This window comes from Sphaerodactylus townsendi, linkage group LG02 (assembly GCF_021028975.2).
Source record: "Sphaerodactylus townsendi isolate TG3544 linkage group LG02, MPM_Stown_v2.3, whole genome shotgun sequence".
In the NCBI taxonomy this organism is placed as follows: Eukaryota; Metazoa; Chordata; class Lepidosauria; order Squamata; family Sphaerodactylidae; genus Sphaerodactylus; species Sphaerodactylus townsendi.
In genome coordinates, this window is record NC_059426.1 from 86,434,061 (window position 1) to 86,453,154 (window position 19,094).

General features: G+C 42.1%; 1 long non-coding RNA gene across 1 annotated transcript; it reads left to right on the plus strand.

Annotated features, from left to right (window-relative positions):
• Positions 1-2,535: 2,535 nt before the first annotated feature.
• LOC125427436 lies at positions 2,536-18,724 on the plus strand. The gene is made up of 3 exons (XR_007243685.1): positions 2,536-2,570; positions 11,616-11,751; positions 18,625-18,724. It is a non-coding gene; the product is annotated as an uncharacterized LOC125427436 (long non-coding RNA).
• Positions 18,725-19,094: the final 370 nt, after the last annotated feature.

Sequence of the window (19,094 nt, forward strand, 5' to 3'; positions counted from 1 at the left end):
TTGCCCCCAAACCATCCATTTGTTTTGCTAACTTCCAGTGCTTGCTAGCAATATACATTACTGGTGCTTCTGTGATTCTACTTATTCTTGGTGATTTTCTGTGATTTTTTTTATTTCCTAGGCTATCGCATTTCTCCTTTTGAATAAGATCCTTGCAAGGGAAGAGCGCAAAGCTTTTTCAAGCAAACACCTTTGGAGCCAATGTACAGCTAGCTGCTGTAGGGGTGCATTTTCCAGGGTAGATGCACCAAACTTATAGAGGCTTCAGGAGACACTCTTCATAAGAGTACTCACACTACATGGGAGCCCAGTCAATTCATATTAGAGAATCTGGGGAATGGGGGGGGGCTGTAGGGGAACATTTTTCAAGGTAGAAACAACAAACTTGCAGGGTGGCTTCAGGAGACTCTCTTGATAAGAGCACTGAGGTTTGGTGAAGTTTTGTTAAGGGAGTCCAATGATATGGATCCCCAAAAGGGTAGTCAACATCTCCCTTTAGAAACAATGGGGATGAGGGCTATCACTTTGGGGACTCATAGCATTGGAGTCCCTGAACCAATCTACACCAAACCTGGGTGAACTTATCAGGACAGCCTGCAAGTTTGTTGCCTCTACCTTGAAAAATGCCCCCCTACAGACTCCTCCAGAATTTCCCATAGGCTACAATGGAGCTCAGTCAAATCAAATGGGAGAATCTGTTAAGCTTCAGCAAGAATCTTTGCGAGGGGAAGAAATGTCACTTTTTCCCACAATAGTCTTACATGGAACTTGCTGTTCTGCTCCAATTGCATTGGGTTGGACATGGATGAGGGCTTTGGTGAGGGGGGTGTTCCAGGTAGAAGCACCAAATTTGCCATGTAGCTTCTGGTGACTTTTCTCACAGGAACTACTCAAGTTTGTTGAAGTTGGGCGGGGGGTCAAATTCTATGGGCACCAAGTTTTCATTCAGTTGAATACTGCCCTAGATTCCAAAGGAACCAGGAAGATCTGTTCTAAAGACTCTGAGCCCTAAGTAGCTAGTGTTTGAGTCAGCCCACCTTCAACTGTAGTGAAGGTGGAACTGAATCCAAAAAGATTACTTTCATACTATTTAACAATTTGCAAACCCAGAACCTTCACTCTTATTTGAACTTGGTAATATCCTATTAAGGAGGAAACGGAAGCCCTACAGCTAAATTAAATGTTCAGAAACACTAACAAATCATATTAAGCCCTTACAGTTAGAATCTAATTAAATCTAACAATTGGAAAAAAATTGGCTCAGCTAGAAAAACCAGAAATAGTACCTCAAAAATGCTACTCCACCTTTCTCAGCAGATAATCAACTCCCCCAGCCCCCTATAAACTAATGTGGGGAGACAGGTCCAAACAAACCACAAAAACATTTGCCAGAAAATCAATCAAAACCAGCATGCCAGCACAGAAACACCAGTGAAAAAAAAACACCAAGGGGTGTGGGGAGAAAGATTCAACTATTAAACTGTAATATCTCCCCACAAGCCTGGTAATAGCAACAACAAACCTTAATTAAAAATCTGCAAACAGCAAGAAAACCAAGAATCCAACTCAAAACCAGCAAGCAAGCACAAAAACACCAGTGAAGCAGCAACAATATGTGTGTGTGTGGGTGGGGGGTGTAACTATGAAGGTTAAAGATCTCTCCGAAACCTGATATCAACAAAAACAAACTTAAATTAGAACTCTATAAAAAAACAGCCAACTATTTAACTTTTACAGAACTGGAACACAGGAAACAAAAGGAAACACAAGCAGTAAAATTTTGTCTATGTGTGTATGAGTGTTTAGAAACATTTAAATAACAAGGTCAAACCAAGCCTGTACGCCTAGTCTGGGCCCTTGTGCCTTGGCCCTCAGCCTCCTCCCACCACCAACCCACCACCAAACCCAAGCAGAAGCAACTAAAACGAACAGCTACTAAAATTTTTAAAGGTAATTTTTTAAAAAATTAAGTAGCTCAATTACACCCTTTGACACCTTCTTCATGCAGGCAGATAGGACTCCAATATACAGGTGATCCCATGAAGACAGGTGCTCTAAAGACCAGACATAGGAAGGTCAAGTTCAAGAGTGAAAGACAAACCTTAAACTGTCACTCAAAACCGCAGTCTGGAATAGAATGGGCTAGTCAGAATCTAGCTCTGTAATTTATAATGCCTGGACAGACACCAAAAAGAAGCAGAAATTTGAAAATATCCCAGGAAATAAATATATTTCCTGATAGGCCAAACAGGAATGTTTGCAGTTATGCTGAGACCCCACTGGCTTCTGGTAGCTATATTCCTCCTTCACTCTCCTCTCTGCAAAGGTGCCAACGCTGCAAGGAGGAGCACAGATCCCTGAAGAAATGCATGGCAACCACTGTCTGGGAGAAAATCTCCATCAAGCTCTCCCATTTGCTACATAGAATGCCTCCCTGTTGCCTGGAAACCACACACAAGGCATAAAGAGGGCAGGGAACACTCCAACCAGGCACTTTAGCAATGGGGGGGGGGGGCTTTAAGCAGCTCTCCAGACCCCACCAGTAAGCACACCAGAGAGATCCAGCTAAGGTATGTAGGGCGGGGGGGGGGGTGATCCCCCAGTTTGAAAAAAAAAATCCAAGCCTTCTTAAAGTGTTTCACAGCAGCTGCACACTGTGGAACAATCCCTTTAAACTTTAAATAGATGAGAATCCAATGAGTTATTGTGTTTTTTGTATTCAGCTTGAAGGAGTTTTTTTTTGTTGTAGCTTGTATTTGGGGGCAAATAAACCCCCCAAAAAATCTACAAAATGTTTTTTTTTGGGGGGGGGAGTGTTGCTGATTCAACTTTACCAAATCAACAATACTATGTACTATAATTCAAAATGTTTTCATTCTAATGGAACCTGCTTGTTTCTGGTTTTGCAGATGCCTTCATTAACAATGTGAACAAGTTGACGGCCAGTTCAAATAGAACCTCCACTTTGTGGGCTCCGGCTATAGATTGAAAACATGCCTGGTTCCCAAATAACCTCCCATCAGAACTGTCATAAAACACACACACTTTTCATGGGGCAATAGGTAGCTTCTTTTCACACTACTTGTAAGCTTAGTTTGTGTTATCTCAGTCTTAGCCTGCGCATAACAACATCTAGCAGAACACACAGAATGGATTAAAGTGACCAAGGATATGCAAATATGGCTTAACTAATTCCAGGAAAATATATAAACAAACCATGCATAATTTTCTTGTTTCACTTCTCCCCCCAAAGCCATTACTTTCCTTTTATCTCTCTTTTTTCCTTGTCAATTAATTTACTGTTCAACAATACAGCAAGCCAGATACAGATAGTTGCTCCAGGCAGAAATTCTTACAGTGCCACATTAATGGCTTCAATAGGTTCATAAATTTTAAAAAGAAAATAATATTATTACAAATTTCACAACTTTCTGTCACTGCAGCAGCAGCAGGATATTAAGTGTTTCCTTGTATTATGATATATTCACAAATAACACATATGTTTAGGGTTTGAGAGCAGGACAGCATTGTTATTTTTGAAGGAAATATGTGTAACCATATATCCAGCAGCAAACTCACTAGAAAATTCCCAAAAATTAAGCATATAAACATCTGTTGTATATTTTATAAACCTAAAACAGTTAATTGTATGATTTTATAGAAATATTTCCATTTATTTTCAAAAATAAAATGCATGTTTACTTATTTGGAATCTGTGTTATTAAAGCAAAAAAGAGATAAATATGGCTTAGACTATATTTGTCTCATTATCATATGGTCTGTTCAAATTATCAATAGCTAGCATACAAATAGAGGCATTTCCATGACTGATGGTTGTCATGAATGTAGCAAGAAAGTTGTTGCATGACTAGGCCTAGTGATATAACCTAGATTATTTTTTAAAAAAACTTCCACCCAATTGAAGTCGTTTGTCTGCATATGGATTCCCTTGAAACCATATGGAAGCCATAAAACAGTGTTGCCACTGATGCATTTAGCAATTTGGGTGAGATAGGTCAGTGAGCAGAGTGCTGGATTGGGAGTCACAAATTCATTGGAAAACAATTGCATTTTAGTTTTAGTCCCTGTGGCCAAAATGGGATTGACTTTTGCTTTGCAGGAATGTTGGCAAAGAATTGTATCAAGAATTGTATCAAATCATATTTCCTAAAAATGCTATATAAATTCCAAAAAACTTGCCAGATTATTACTTGGGAGGTTTTTAGACTGGTAGATTTTAACGTGCAGAATCCAAGATGAAAATGGAGAAGACTTGCGATATTAAGACCATAAGTCAGAATAAAAGCATGTCAACATTCTAACATCAGTGGATACTGACTTCAGCAATTTTTTTAAACACAAAGAAGCCGCCATGTATATTAGACACCAGTTTTTCTCTAGAAATACTGAAACATTTTGAAGAACAACGTAGTCAACTGCTTCAACTGTGGTCAGACCACACTACGGTGGGAGCCAGAACAGTCTTGGTACATCGACCAGGAATCTCTAATACAGCATTTTTGGCATAATGGGCTAAGTATGCCAGAGAGAGAGAGAAAAAAAAAACATTGATGATATTCGATTCCATGATACTTCATAAAGGAAGTAATGGCAACCACCTTCTCAAGTAATTTTTAAATAAAAGACTGAGGATAGAAATTGAGCAATTGTTCCTAAGTATATCAGAATCCAGCTGAATATATATTTTTTAACAAAGACCAAGACCAAGAAGAAAAGGCTTATTTTAAAATGGGCAAATGAGACAAATTCAGGAATCAAGAGAAACACAATCACATGAATTAAGAAGTACAGATACTAGAAATATTTTAGATGCTTAAAAGAAAAAGTATTATTGAAAATGTTTTTCACTCCATGAAATCCATGCTGGTTCAGTGTAACTGGGTCTAGACTAGGCCAAACTCAGACTGATTTAGGTTTCCCAGGATCCAATTACATCTTTGATTTTTGTTTTATTTTCCAGGGTGAATAGCAACCTAGGAAATCAGTTCTGATTGGCAAAACTGTGGCCGTTTCCGCACGGCCTCCCTGTCGCCTCCACGCCGGCAAGAATTCCGCCGGCGTGGAGGCGAAGGCCGTTCGCATGCACGCATGCGAGCGGCCACAGCAGAGGCCGTCAAACGGCAGGCGGCTCCGCACGGAGCCGCCTCTTCTCCCTGGCCCGTCCCACTCACCTTGTCCCCGTCGTCGCCTGCTGGCCGTCAAAGCCCCGCCCACGCTGCCCTCCAACCTCCAGGGGTTGGAGGACAGAGTGGGCAGGGCTTCGACAGCCAGCAGGCGATGACGGGGACAAGGTGAGTGGGACGGGCCAGGGAGACAGCGTGTTCCCGGCGGCGCGGTTCGCACCGCGCCACCGGGAAGACGCTTTCCCCCCAACAACAACCCTTTAAAGGGTTGTTGTTTAGGGCGGCCTGACGCCGCCCTGGGGGGGGGAAGCGCTGTCAGGTCGGCGCTGCTGCAATGCAGCCTGTGCGAACGGCAGCCTGGGGGAGGCGTTTTTACCGCCCCCAGGCCGTCGTTTTTGGCCCATGCGGAAAGGGCCTGTATGTGTGTGTGTGTGGGGGGGAGGAATAAATCCTCATTCTAATCACATCATCATGTAACCCATGTCATTTTTACTTTAACATCACATATTATTTCTAGTCAATGTTTTAGAATTTAGGGTCTAGGGAAGAAAAATTTAGAACATGGGAATTTACTAAGATTTCTCACATGTTACCAATTGCAAGAGCCTCCCATCCCCTCAGTCAGGCTGACCCACAGCAGGAGAAAGATGGCCGAGAGCTTGACAGAGAAAGCTTTGCAGGTTTGTTCTGTGCCCAACCTAGGAGAAATTTCATATCAGAATATCCCCCTTTAAGAGGTATTATAAAGAAGGTATTTGTCAATCTGTTAGAATTGTGCTTAAAGACTTAATTTAACACTCTTTTCTCAGAGTCAATCTGACCTGCATCAAAAGAAGGGCTTGACTGAAGTTTGACTGAAGGGAACTGCTAATTTCTCTTCAGATCTGGTCAGAGAATTAACGCATTAAGAGCAGTAGCTGGAGCCAGGGGCGTAGCTACAAAAATGGCACCTGGGGCAAGAACTACAATTGTGCTCCCCACAAGTCAGACACCTGGGTCAAGAACAAAAATTGTTTCCCCTTAAGTTGGACACCCCTTTTCAGATAACTGTATCAAAGCAATGCTCTATGTTCCCTGAAATGTCTTGATTCATATGTAGCACAGGCATCAAATAAAGACCATCTCTACAGTAGACATATTTACTCCAAGGAATCTTTTCAATTATTAATCATCTCCAGTCATAATTCTTCTCTCCCCTGCAAAGAAACTAGTTCTCATAACTCTTCCATTATTGGAAAAGAAAAGTCAGAGAAGACTAAGATTGTGTGTGGAGGAGGAACTTTCTTTTGTGCTCTTGATATCTAATAATATATTATGATGCTCTGGGAGAGATAGGATCTGCAATTCCAGAATGGGAGGGAGAAAGGGAGAAAGAAAAAAAGATGGAGAGAGATAAAGAGAAAGATTTAAGGAAAGAGAAAGATGGAGAGAGAGAGAGAGAGAGAGAGAGAAGGAAGGAAGGAAGGAAGGAAGGAAGGAAGGAAGGAAGGAAGGAAGGAAGGAAGGAAGGAAGGAAGGAAGGAAGGAAGGAAGGAAGGAAGGAAGGAAGGAAGGAAGGAAGGAAGGAAGGAAGGAAGGAAGGAAGGAAGGAAAGGAGATCTCCAGATATTTTATACATTGACACATACATATGCACTCACATTTATCAGTTTTGCAGTCCCAGAGACATGAGTTATATATTTAGCCCCTGTTGCACTATGTTTAACTTTGTGGGCTCCAAGTTGTACCATTATTTTATAAAATAAAACACACATTCTCTTCTGCTGAACTTAAAAGTTTTTTTGGGATGCAACAATCAATTGGTATGGAAACTATGGAAGAGAAGCAGCAATTTTACCGAAGAGTTACAAGATGAGCACTGACTGATGTTGACTGTACAAGAGAACAAGAATAGCTGAATGAGGTAATATCAAATGGCCATCTAGTCTATAGAGTGGATGTAGAGTGGATAATTTACATCGATACCTTGTCTTGTACTAAGTACAAAACCTATGTCCTTCCTATCAAGGAATTTGCTCCCAGCCAGAGGGAGACATCCCCTTCCCATCTCTCTCAGCCCTTCAGCATCCCTCCCAAAATCAGACCCTCACTTCTTTCCCCCTTTGTGCATCTGCTTCATTCTCCTAGCTCCCAAATTTCTCCACCTGCAACCTTTCTCCACCTGCAACCCACCCCTTTTGCATCTGGCCCTTCTTTCTCCCTACCACCCACAGCCCGCCACACTCGCATCTCCTCTCCTTTCATCCATGGCCTCTCCTTCCTCAGCAACCAGCACCCACTCCCTGAAGGAAAACAGCAGTCCCAAAAAGGGAGGGAAGCCTGTTGCTGAGGGTGGATATTTGGGTAGCTGACTTTGTTGGTCTAAGGCAATCCCCTCAATTCACGCACACACAGGCCTTTTAAACAGAAAATCCTGTCAGGGGACATTAAACTATAAATATAAAACTACCATCAGAAACTGAACCAAATGGAACGTATAGAGAGGCTCTTGAAAGTTTAAAACACAAAACTGAATTTTTATTTAACAGACTTCTCAGGATGATGGTTCAGAGAGGCACATAAGTATTACTTTAGGCAGGTACTTCTTAATGGTTACAGAGCAAGCAGTTTTCTTCTTCTTCGTTATTACAGGTTTCAGTTTCAGAACAGACTTATTCATCCACAGATGCCTCTTGAGGGAAAAGTTTTCACCCGCAGTCAAGCACACTCCTAGTTCATCCGCCCTGTATCACAAAAGAGAACAGTCACTGACTTTAGGAGGGCCCCCACATGAAGTTTTCCTAATTCAGAGAACCAGGCTATCTAGCCTACCACAACCACTGTTCCTCCCTAACAGTCTGAGATTACTTTTGAGGAATCTGGCCACCTAGCCTTCCTCCCTCTGTTTCTCACTGGCCTCACTGTCACTAGACACGATCTCCAGACTGAAGGATCGCTGATAGGGTCTGATTGACTACCTGCCCAGAACTGCGACCCTCTGCCTGCCAGTTCAAGAGCTCAGTTCCCAAAAATCAAACAGCTCCTTCTCTCACAAAACGTTTTTCTCTCCCCCCTTTTGACAGTCTGTTCCCTGTTTTTATAGCATCTAGCTCCCCATACCTGTGGCTCTAGGCTAACTGCATCTCCGCCAGCCAATCAGGAGGTGTCTACATTTTCATTAAGTGTTGCTAAGGGCAGCTTTTCTGCACCTTCTAAAAATTAACCCTTTTACCTGGGCCTAATCTGTCACAGCTTCTCCTTCCTAAATGTGCCTCTGAAACCTGCAGCCACATGAACCCTCTCCGCCCTCCAAAGGTGCCAAGTTTGGGTCTTCACCTCCATCCAGCTGTAAGGACCTCCTGACTCAGCACAAAGGGACTGAGGGAGGACCCATTGGGGAAGGGGGATTGGGGGTCTCTCTGTCACTTACCTCATGGTCCACCTACTCCTCTCTCCCTTGCATTGTAACACTGCAGCATGCTAGGCTGCGTCCATGAGCCCTGACTTGAAGCCAGCTTCAACTAAGGGAGGAAGCTCCAAATGAGCATCTCACAAGTAGGCCAGGTCAGGATCACTGGGGAAAATTACCAAGAGTGGAGGGCAGGTGGCCAGCAGTGGTAGTGGTGGTGACACCAGAGGCAAAGCAGGAGGTCGGGCCAATGCATGAGACAGGCATGTGTGAACCCCTTGACCACTGTCTGACTGCTGAGCCTTGTGGCAGCAGCCCAACTCACTGCTACACCCTCTACCCTCACCAAAGTGTAGAGATTGCTGAGAGCAGCAGATGCCAAAAAAGAGGGCAGTGGCAGGAGAGGTTGGTGGGAGGCAATGTCTGGAGAAGGAGGAGACCACAGGGAGCCCAAGGCTCCAGCTCCTTGCTCCTAGGGTAGGGAGGGGGGCTGGCGGCCAAATTCACCCTCCACATGACCCATGGAAATTGGGCCTGGGGTTTCAACCATCTCTGCCCTCCCTCACAACGCCTAAGACTGGAACACTTGAAGAGCACACAGGAGAAGAAACAGTTCTGTGCATTTTGGACTGCCTCTTTTCTTTGTATTACTGCTGTTTTCTAGGATTTGCCTCTTCACTGAGTTCCTTTTCTGTAGGGCAGATCCGGTCTCTAGTAATCTTGCTAAGTCCATAGTAAGAATGTTTCAGGATACCTGCGATTGTCAAGTTGCTGGATTTATGATATTTTGTCATTACTTTGAAAACTATAATACCTTGAATTGTTTCTTTTTCAAGCAATTTCATAATTACTTGCCAAGCTACAAGGGGCCTGTCATTTATTGATCTGAATTCCCTCCCCCATTTCTCCAAGTGATTAGGCTTGGAGATTCAGGTGCAACAAATACTGGATTGGACCCAAATTTGGAAATATTGGGGTCAAAATCGGCCAAATATGTCCTGCCCAAATATGAACGAATCCGAATGCAAGGTATATAGGCTTTTGGGGGGTGTTTTTCGTGTTTCGCATTTTTAAAGCTAGCGGCACCAAAATTACTGGGTGTCATCTGGAGACTGCCCTGATGATACCACCCGAGTTTGATGAAGTTTGGCTCAGGGGAGAAAAAGTTATGGACCACCAAAAGTGGTGCCCCATCCCCCATTGTTTCCAATGGGAGCTAACAGGAGATGGGGACTACCTTTTTGCAATCCTGGCAATAACTCTGCTCTGGCACTTTAGTGCTTAGGAAGGGCATTATAATAATACTTTTGTGACTACTTGTGTTTTCCAATTATCCCTCTCCATACAGTGTATCTGATTTCAATCTATTTGGATTCCCAGTATTTCTTTCAGGGCAGCAGAGGAGCTGTATCACTTCGGCAGCAGATGGGCCATAGTCCCCCAGTCTGATTCAGAAGCTCTTCTCACCTAAGAGTGAGAAGTGATTGAAAGAAGGTAGTTTCCTTACAGTCAGGCCAACCTACTGTGAATTCAGATCAAACTGGAAAGAAATGTGTGTAGGATCCTGAACATCCACAGTAGCAGAACACAATCTAACAGTGAGAATGGCATTGGCAAATCTCCACTAACTATTCTATTGTCTTTCATTGTACTGTATCTTTTTTTAAAAAAAACAAATTTTGTTACTTAGAGAGAAGAAAAGGGATGATACTACCTTTCAGTCTCTACTTGTTCAATTCTACAGTGCCTGTAAAATGGAGAGGTTCCACCAGGCCTATGGTTGAGGCAGCAACAGTTACATCATATCTGCTCTCCCTCTCCCTTTCCTTTTCCCTTTCCCTATTCTTATTTTATTTTTGTTTACAGTATTTTTCATGTATTTATTTGTGCTGGTTGGATATTGATTAGGTTGGGTTGATATGTTTTTCTTTCCTTAGTTAGTCACCGGGTCGTGAATATGATGTGTTAGACTGTCAGGCTTATTGTTATTTGTCGTTTTAATGTATGTAAATTGGATTGTTTTAATATTTTCAGTAGTTAGCAAGCCTGAGCTGACTCTGGTCAGAAGGTAATGGGATAGAATTTCAGTAAACAAACACATAAATAAATAACTGTTTTGTTTCAAAGGCTGAAAAAGCTGATGTCCTTGGAATTAAACTTTTCTGCAGCACTGCTCTGAGTTCTGACAAGGGAAAAGAAAGAGATTTTGAAGTGTACAGTCTGCCTTGTCTGAGAAGTGGACATGTCAAAAAATGCCAACTATTTTGAGGCTACCTGTGAAAAATATTCAGAATTCTGCTGCCCATTTTGTATAAAACTCAAAACTAAAATGCCAGAATCCATTTTGACTTATTCCTAGCAATAGTTATGCCACTGTGGAACAGTAAATAAGGCAATGAAGTGGTTTGCAGTAGCTTTCATGGACAATCAAAACTACAAATCAAACTCAGTAATTTTCAGGAAAATATTCCAGATGACGGTGAATATTTTTGTTACCAAAAATATGACCAGACTGTACCTTGAGCATTGACTTGCTGAGTAGAAATGTAATATTGCTAATTGTCAAAAGCAGGAACAGCTGTTTGTCATTTTAACAACCAAAATTATCTAGATTATTGCAATTCTGTACACTGTAATTCTGATATCATTTAGCATTACCAATATTTAATTTTCATTTACAGCCTTAAAGCACATGCCGTTGGAAATTTTCAGTGAGAGCAAGAAATGTTCTTGACCTTTATTTTTCTTTATTAAACATGAACTTCTAAGTAATACTTCAGGGCAATTGTAATACGCCAGACTTGTAATCATGAAGCTAAGTATGGTACTTCAAAGAAGAAGGACTTTGCTTTATGCTATCACTTAATGTTTCAGTTCAAAATCAGATTTTAACACTTCACACAAACCCTGCTCTGTTGTTTTACCTTAGTGTTATTCAGAGATTCAAAGATGTAGGAATCAAAGCAAGAATCCTTTTGCAACTTTTGAGACTGTGGTAAAGGGTGTGGAATTAACAATAACAACAATAACAATAACAATAACAATAACAGCAATAATTATCATCATCATTATCCCCCTCAAAGGGTGCCGCCTTGTCGCGGTGAGAAGGCCTGTGTGCTCCAATGATGCTGAGGGCTATGCTACCAGAAGGGTCACCTAAGCCAGACAGGCCTTGGCAGAGGAGCCAGACTAAATGGCACCTACCAACCAATCAACATGGTGAGTCATTTGAAGGGATATCCTATATGGGATCGGTCGCCACCTGGGTCAACAAGAACCGCATTGGGTGTCAATATACCTGGGCATTCATCGACAAGTGGGCTACAGGGCACAGGTGCTGTTGCTGAGCAACCGGGGCACAGGCCTGCAGGGTTACTGGAAGGAAATCAAAAAAATAAACGAAAAAATTCACTGTGCTAGAAAATCATGAAATAATGGCTTGCTACTGCAAATTGGAACCATCAAAATGTGGCTACTTGAAAAGAATGTTCGAATTATGGAAACGGAAATATCCTGATACTGAGATAGCTGAGCAGAGGCTGGCTGATCAAAGACGATTCATCACTCAGAGCAAGATCTTCAGTGAAGCAGAGTTGGAGGAAATTGAGAATTTTTGTAAAACAGAAAAATTAGAAAATAACATCATGACTGTAGAGAATTCGCCTGCTGAGGTTTAATTCTAACTGATATGGTTAGAAAGAAGCTTTAAAAAGTGCAGAGAAGGGCAACGAGGATGATTGAAGGATTGGAGCACCTTCCTTATGAGGAGAGGCTGCAGCATTTGGGACTCTTTAGTTTGGAGAGGAGACGTCTGAGGGGGGATATGATTGAAGTCTATAAAATTATGCATGGGGTAGAAAATGTTGACAGAGAGACATTTTTCTCTCTTTCTCACAATACTAGAACCAGGGGGCATTCATTGAAAATGCTGGGGGGAAGAATTAGGACTAATAAAAGGAAACACTTCTTCACGCAACGTGTGATTGGTGTTTGGAATATGCTGCCACAGGAGGTGGTTATGGCCACTAACCTGGATAGCTTTAAAAAGGGCTTGGACAGATTTATGGAGGAGAAGTCGATCTATGGCTACCAATCTTGATCCTCCTTGATCGCAGATTGCAAATGCCTTAGTTAGCAAACCAGGTGCTCAGGAGCAGCAGCAGCAGAAGGCCATTGCTTTCACATCCTGCATGTGAGCTCCCAAAGGCACCTGGTGGGCCACTGTGAGTAGCAAAGTGCTGGACTAGATGGACTCTGGTATGATCCAGCAGGCTAGTTCTTATGTTCTTATGTTCTTAAAGAGAGTAAAGTGGATCAAAAACTAGACATCTCCCGGAAATGACCAATTGCATGGCTTTTGGTTGAAGTATCTAATAGATTTGCATCCAGTCATGGCTGAACTTTTCAATGGAGCACTGCAGCGAGGTGAAATCCAGAACACTGAAATTCTGGACAATTCAGAAGCTTACTATGTCAGACTGCACAGGGAGACTATTGAAATTCACAAACACCAGGACAACTTCAATATGAAAGAAGAGACTTTAAAAATTAGCAAAGCCTGACTCCCAGTACTTAAAAAATGGTCTGATAACCCCACCCGCAAAACAATGCACTCAACCACACCTTTGCATAGCAAGTTCCACCCAAACACTTAATGATTGGTTCCCCACCCTGGGACATGGACAATATACCACACTAAACTTCCCCTTCTCACTTAGACACAGTGTGAAACAGACTTTTCTCTGTGATACACCTCTGAAGATGCCAGCCACAGATGCAGTCAAAACGTTAGGAAAAAAATCCACCAGACCACGGCCACACAACCCAGAAAACCCATCAGAACCAGTTGAATCTGGCTGTGAAAGCCTTCGACAATACAAAAGATCAACTCCTCATTGACAAAATTCAGAAGGCAGCCCTGCTGGGATCCTCACAACTACTACACTGATATATTACAACTTCCTAGGCCTCTGGGTGTAGCTCCAATTGTAATGAAGGCCAACAACCAGCTAAAGATCTGGCAGCTGTGAAATCTACCATCATCATCATCATCATCATAACAACAACAACAACAACAACAACAACAACAACAACAACAACTTACTAGGCCTAGCAGGTCTGCCTTCTGAATTTGACAGATGTTAATTTTCTCAATTTGAAGATGTTTCAAGTATTTATTTATTTATTTATTTTATTATTTAGACTTTTATACCGCCCCATCCCTGAGGGGCTCTGGGCGGTGTACAACATAACATCTCAATACAAGTATAAATATAATTAAAAACCTTTAAAAAACAGCAGTAAAAATAACAAGAGGCGTCTGACAAACCCTAATTTTAAATCCTCCCCAGGAGGGAGGGAGCGGCGAGTCCCATTTGGTGGAAAAAGCCTAGATATTAAGAGCTAAAAGGTACTGCCCTAGTGTTTTTGGAACGGCACCCAGCATGTCGATTACCACTGAGACGACCTCAGCTGGTTTGTGCCATAGACGCTGAAGCTCGATTTTCAAATCGTGGTATCTAGTGACCTTCTCATGTTCTTTTACAATGATCCTGCTGTCACCAGGTACTGCTATGTCGATAATGGTCACTTTCTTGTCCTTGATCACAGTGATATCTGGTGTATTGTGTTTCACTTTGTCCATTTGGATTCGAAAGTCCCACAGGATCTTGACCTTCTCATTTTCCATTACTTTCTCTGGACAACCAGGTCTTTTCATTGTCCATCATTTTCGTCGTCTTCGTCGTCTTCGTCATCTTCGTCTTCATCGTCGTCTTCTTCTTCTTCTTCTTCTTCTTCTTCTTCTTCTTCTTCTTCTTCTTCTTCTTCTTCTTCTTCTTCTTCTTCTTCTTCAGTGGATCTTCTTGGCCACTGAGTTGTGCCTCCATTTGTACTCAGACTGGGCAATCTTTTTGCAGCTGCACTTTCCTGAAAACACTAGGGCAGCACTTGAAACCTCTTCAAATCAACAAAATTAACATCTGTCAGATTCAGAAGGCAGCCCTACTGGAATTTGCATGAATACTACGTTGATATATTACACCTACCTAGGCCTCTGGGTGAGGCTCAAATTGTAATGAAGGCCAATAACCAGCTAAAGAACTGGCAGCTGTAAAATCAACCAATAATAATAATGTACCCGGTAATAGCAGAGTCATTGAAAAAGAACATGAGAAGGTCACTAAATACCACAATTTGAAAATTGAGCTTCAGCGCCTATGGCACAAACCAGTTGAGGCAGCACTTGAAACATCTTCAAATCGACAAAATTAACATCTGTCAGATTCAGAAGGCAGCCCTACTGGGATCTGCACGAATACTATGTTGATACATTACTACTTCCTAGGCCTCTGGGTAAGGCTCGAATTGTAATGAAGGCCAACCACCAGCTAAAGAACTGGCAGCTGTGAAATGAACCAATAATAATAATAATGCAAGAACTGGAAATAACAACTGATATGATGAAACACTGAATCAAGGAAGTGAAAAACTAGACGGCTCCTGGACATGATTTACTACATGGCTCCTGGCTCTAATACCTAACTAGTTTGCACCTGACAATGGCCAAGCAGTTCAGTGGAACCATGCAAAATGGTGAAATAGATGAATGGCTAAGAACTGGGAAGACATAATTCAGAAAGATCCAGTCAACGAAACAATTCCTGGAAACTACAGGCCAATAACATGTTTACCTACAATGCTCAAACTGCTCACTGGCATAATAGCAGATAACATCATGAACTACTTGGAAACAAATAACATCCTGCCACTGGAGCAAAAAGAGAACAAAAAGAGGAGCAGAGGTACAAAAGATCAACTCCTGATAGACAAAATAATGGAGAACAACAAGAATAAAAGAACGAACTTGCATATGGTCTGGATCAATTACAAGAAGGCATTAGATTCACTGCCCCAGTCGCATAGCTGCCACGGGAAAGGGGAGGGGTGCTGTGCCCTAGGCGTGAGCCATTGGAGTCATGTGGGGGTGGAAAATCACCCCCTCACAACCCTCCCCCTTCCCCTTCACCCTGCTTTGCCAGGCCCGGCAGAAGCCATGGCTGAGCCAGGCCAAGTGGAGTCCACTGCTGGGCACCCCTGCTTGGCCCTGCCCCACCAACCAGGCTCCACAACCTGGAGCAGCCTGGTGGGGCCGGGCTGCAGGGCTGGGCAGTGGCCCAGTCAGGCTGCTTTTGCAGCTGGCTGACTAAAGTAAGTGCGGATCAGGGGTGGGGGGTGCAAGAGGGCTGTAGGGGCACAAGGAGACTTGGGGGGCACAGGGGGCAGGGCCTGGGTGCCGTTTTACCCCTGGCACCATTCCCCCCCCCACGCCACTGCACTGCCCCATAGTTGGATCATATAATGCTTGGAAACAATTGGAGTCGGCAAAAACATTCGAGTATTCACTGAAAAAGCGATGAGACAGGGGAGAACTGAACTGACACTGGGAAATGAAAACTATGGAATAGTCAACATCAAACGAGGAATTTTGCAAGGTGATTCAATACTGCCCTTGCTATTTTTCATTGCCATGATTGCACTAACAGTGATTTTTTTTTAAAAAAAAGTTGAGATATCAAATGTCCAAAGACTCAGAAAAAAAATTCACATTTGCTGTACATGGTTGATTTAAAGCTGTATGGGAAATCAACACAGAAATCCAGTCATCAGTGAACACTGTCCAAATATTCAGCACAGACATTTCAATGGCCTGGAAAAGTGTCCCACTGTTGTGATAAAGAGGGGCAAGATCCCTGAGGGTGATGAGATAGAAATGCCTGATGGCCAACTCATCAAGCGCAACAAAAAAGGTAGCCTATAAATACCTGAGCATTTTGCAGCTGGATAACATCAAGCATGGGCAGGTGAAAGCTGTGGTCAGCAGAGTACACCCAGAGGGTCAGGAAAATTTGAAAATAGAAAGTGAAGGAGATCAGGGTGTCCTCAGCTTTCTCTGTGTTTTCTCGTTATTCCCACTCTTTCAGCCACTATTTCAGGAGGAGCAGTGGGGCTTCTTTCTTTTTATTTAAACTCTGCAGGTTTATCACAGGAGCAATAGACCACTGAAACAGCCCCCCCCCCCAAAAAAAGCAGCAGGCAATCTCTCCAATTGGAGGTTACAGAGACAGCAAGGAAGTACATGGGTGAGTGGAAAGTGGTGACTCAGCTTGGCTCAGGAGGAATTAGTGAGACGTAGGGATACTTCCTAAAGTGTAAGTGAAAAACATGGGAATACCCCACTGTGGAGCAAACAGCCTCAGAGTGAGTTCCGCATGCATAAAAATCTTATAAATAAACTGATAACTTAACAGACAAATAATATACTATGTATGCATTGCCAATCAATATTATTAGCCCCTTATTGTAGATGTTGGAGAGGTTAAGCAGATAGTTAAGCAGAGGTTAAGAGATAGCATCCCAATTCGATTATATAGGAAGCAAATCTTGGCAGACCAAATACAAGTAGAGAACATGTAAGGACTTGCAGGATATATCTCATTTTCTGCAGTAGCCCCTTCCCCATATTTCCCCCTCTTTCCCTCCTACTAAGCAAGCTTCCATGGCACAATGGAAATTTGAATCTCAAGCTCATTCCTCACATGCAGAATAACGCAGTTTCAAACTGCTTTCAGTGCTCTTTGAAGCTGTGCAGAATAGCAAAATCCACTTGCAAACAGATGTGAAAGTGGTTTGAAAACACATTATTTTGCGTGTGCGGAAGGGGTCTCAGTATTGCAGATACTACTTTGACACTCTAAATACTACATTGGTTTTCAGCCTTTCTCTCCTTCCCTTGTCCTGGCAAATTCTCTTTAGAAAATTCTGGTCAAGTTGTGAAATGTTATGTGGTAGTAAGTCAACCAAGTAAGTTGTGTGGTATCTGCTGTCAGGCTTAGCCATGTTACTCACATGGTGTAGGGGCAGCTACTGAGCCCAAACAAGTTGTGTGGCACTTGTTCTGTAGCTCCTCCACACCTGGTTCAATTGAATTACATGATATCAAGTTGTTACCTAGTCCATTATTGTGTATGCTGTTTGCCTGTGTCTCTCAGACAGAGACTGCTATTTCCTAAATTTGCTGCTTGATACCCTTTGATGATGCCAGGGACTGAACTTGTTATCTTCTGCATGCAGAGATTGTGCACTATCCCTGAATGATCAGTTAAGCTGGATCAGTTAAAAATCAGTTAAGCTGACTGAACATCAGTGTGCATTGCATATGCAATACAAGTGCATCAAACATTATTTAACATTATTTTAATAAAACATAGCCATTAGGGTGCCTGACCTCAGCCCATTCTCTACAATACAAGGATAAGAGTAGTTAAAAGCTTACGATTAGAATTACTGAGATACTGTCAGTGGTGAGATTCAAATAATTTAACAACCGGTTCCGGTGGTGGGATTCAAGTAATTTAACAACTGGTTGTTTACAAGCACCATTTCAACAACCGGTTCTGCCAAAGTGGTGCGAACCTGCTGAATCCCGCCACTGGATACTGTGTATAATAAAGTACATTGGATACTCTAAAGCATTATGTAAGTGTTAAGTATTATCTTCCTTGCAGCCAGATGTAGTGTCATTGATCCCACCCATTTGTGAAATGCAAAAGCAATTCTAATGCTCTTGTAAACGCATACTCTGTGTAGCTAGGAAGATGAAGAGGGCATCGGCAGTTCTAATATCCTGGAGCTGGAGAAGGCTTTTGCTCCTTTTTCAACAGCTCATAAGAACAGCACAAAAAAAATCATTTTAGTGATGTCAAGAAAGAATCTAAAATATAGTGGCAATTTGCTTTGAATAACCCAAATTGACACATGGAGAACAGTCAATTTTGAATTTGCAGGGATACTAAAAATATGCTGACATGAATATCAATGTGGAAATTGCTTGATCAAAAATCAAGCCAGAAAGGCAAAAGTGTTTTCTAGTTGACATTCACCTGATCTTCCAATAAATAACATAGAAAAAAGATCATATATCATTGCCTTTTAATTTCCTCTTACTGTAATGCTCTTTTAGATACCTTGTGGCTGACGCGAGCAGATATCAGGCAGCGACATTCTAATAATTTGGATTATATATTTTCTCAGATGTCAAAAATCATCTAAAAGTGTCAAGAGGAAAAAGGGAAATGGTGTGAGACAATAAGAAGTGAAGAAAAAAGAATTCCAAGATGTAGCCTGCAGTCGCATGCGCCTTTGTGGATGCCTATGATTCAGATGAACTGCAGATCAGAGTATAAATTGTTCTCGTGAAAATATATTGTCTCGCCAATGAAGTTTTATTCAGTTTTGAAGTTGTGTTTTATTATTCTCAAACTTTTTAAACATGTGTTCAACAACATGAATAAAGACTTGAGTGCATCATCAGTTTGCCCTGACAGACACTGGATAATTTTGGGCCAGTCACTAGCTCTCTGCATAACCTATTTTACAGGTTTATTATGAGGATATAAGGAAGCAGATATGCTACTGTAAATTCCTTGGAGGAAGAGTGGGATAAAAATCTAATAGACATAATAAATTCCCCTCTCCCCAATGTACAGGACTGCTGGGTGAAA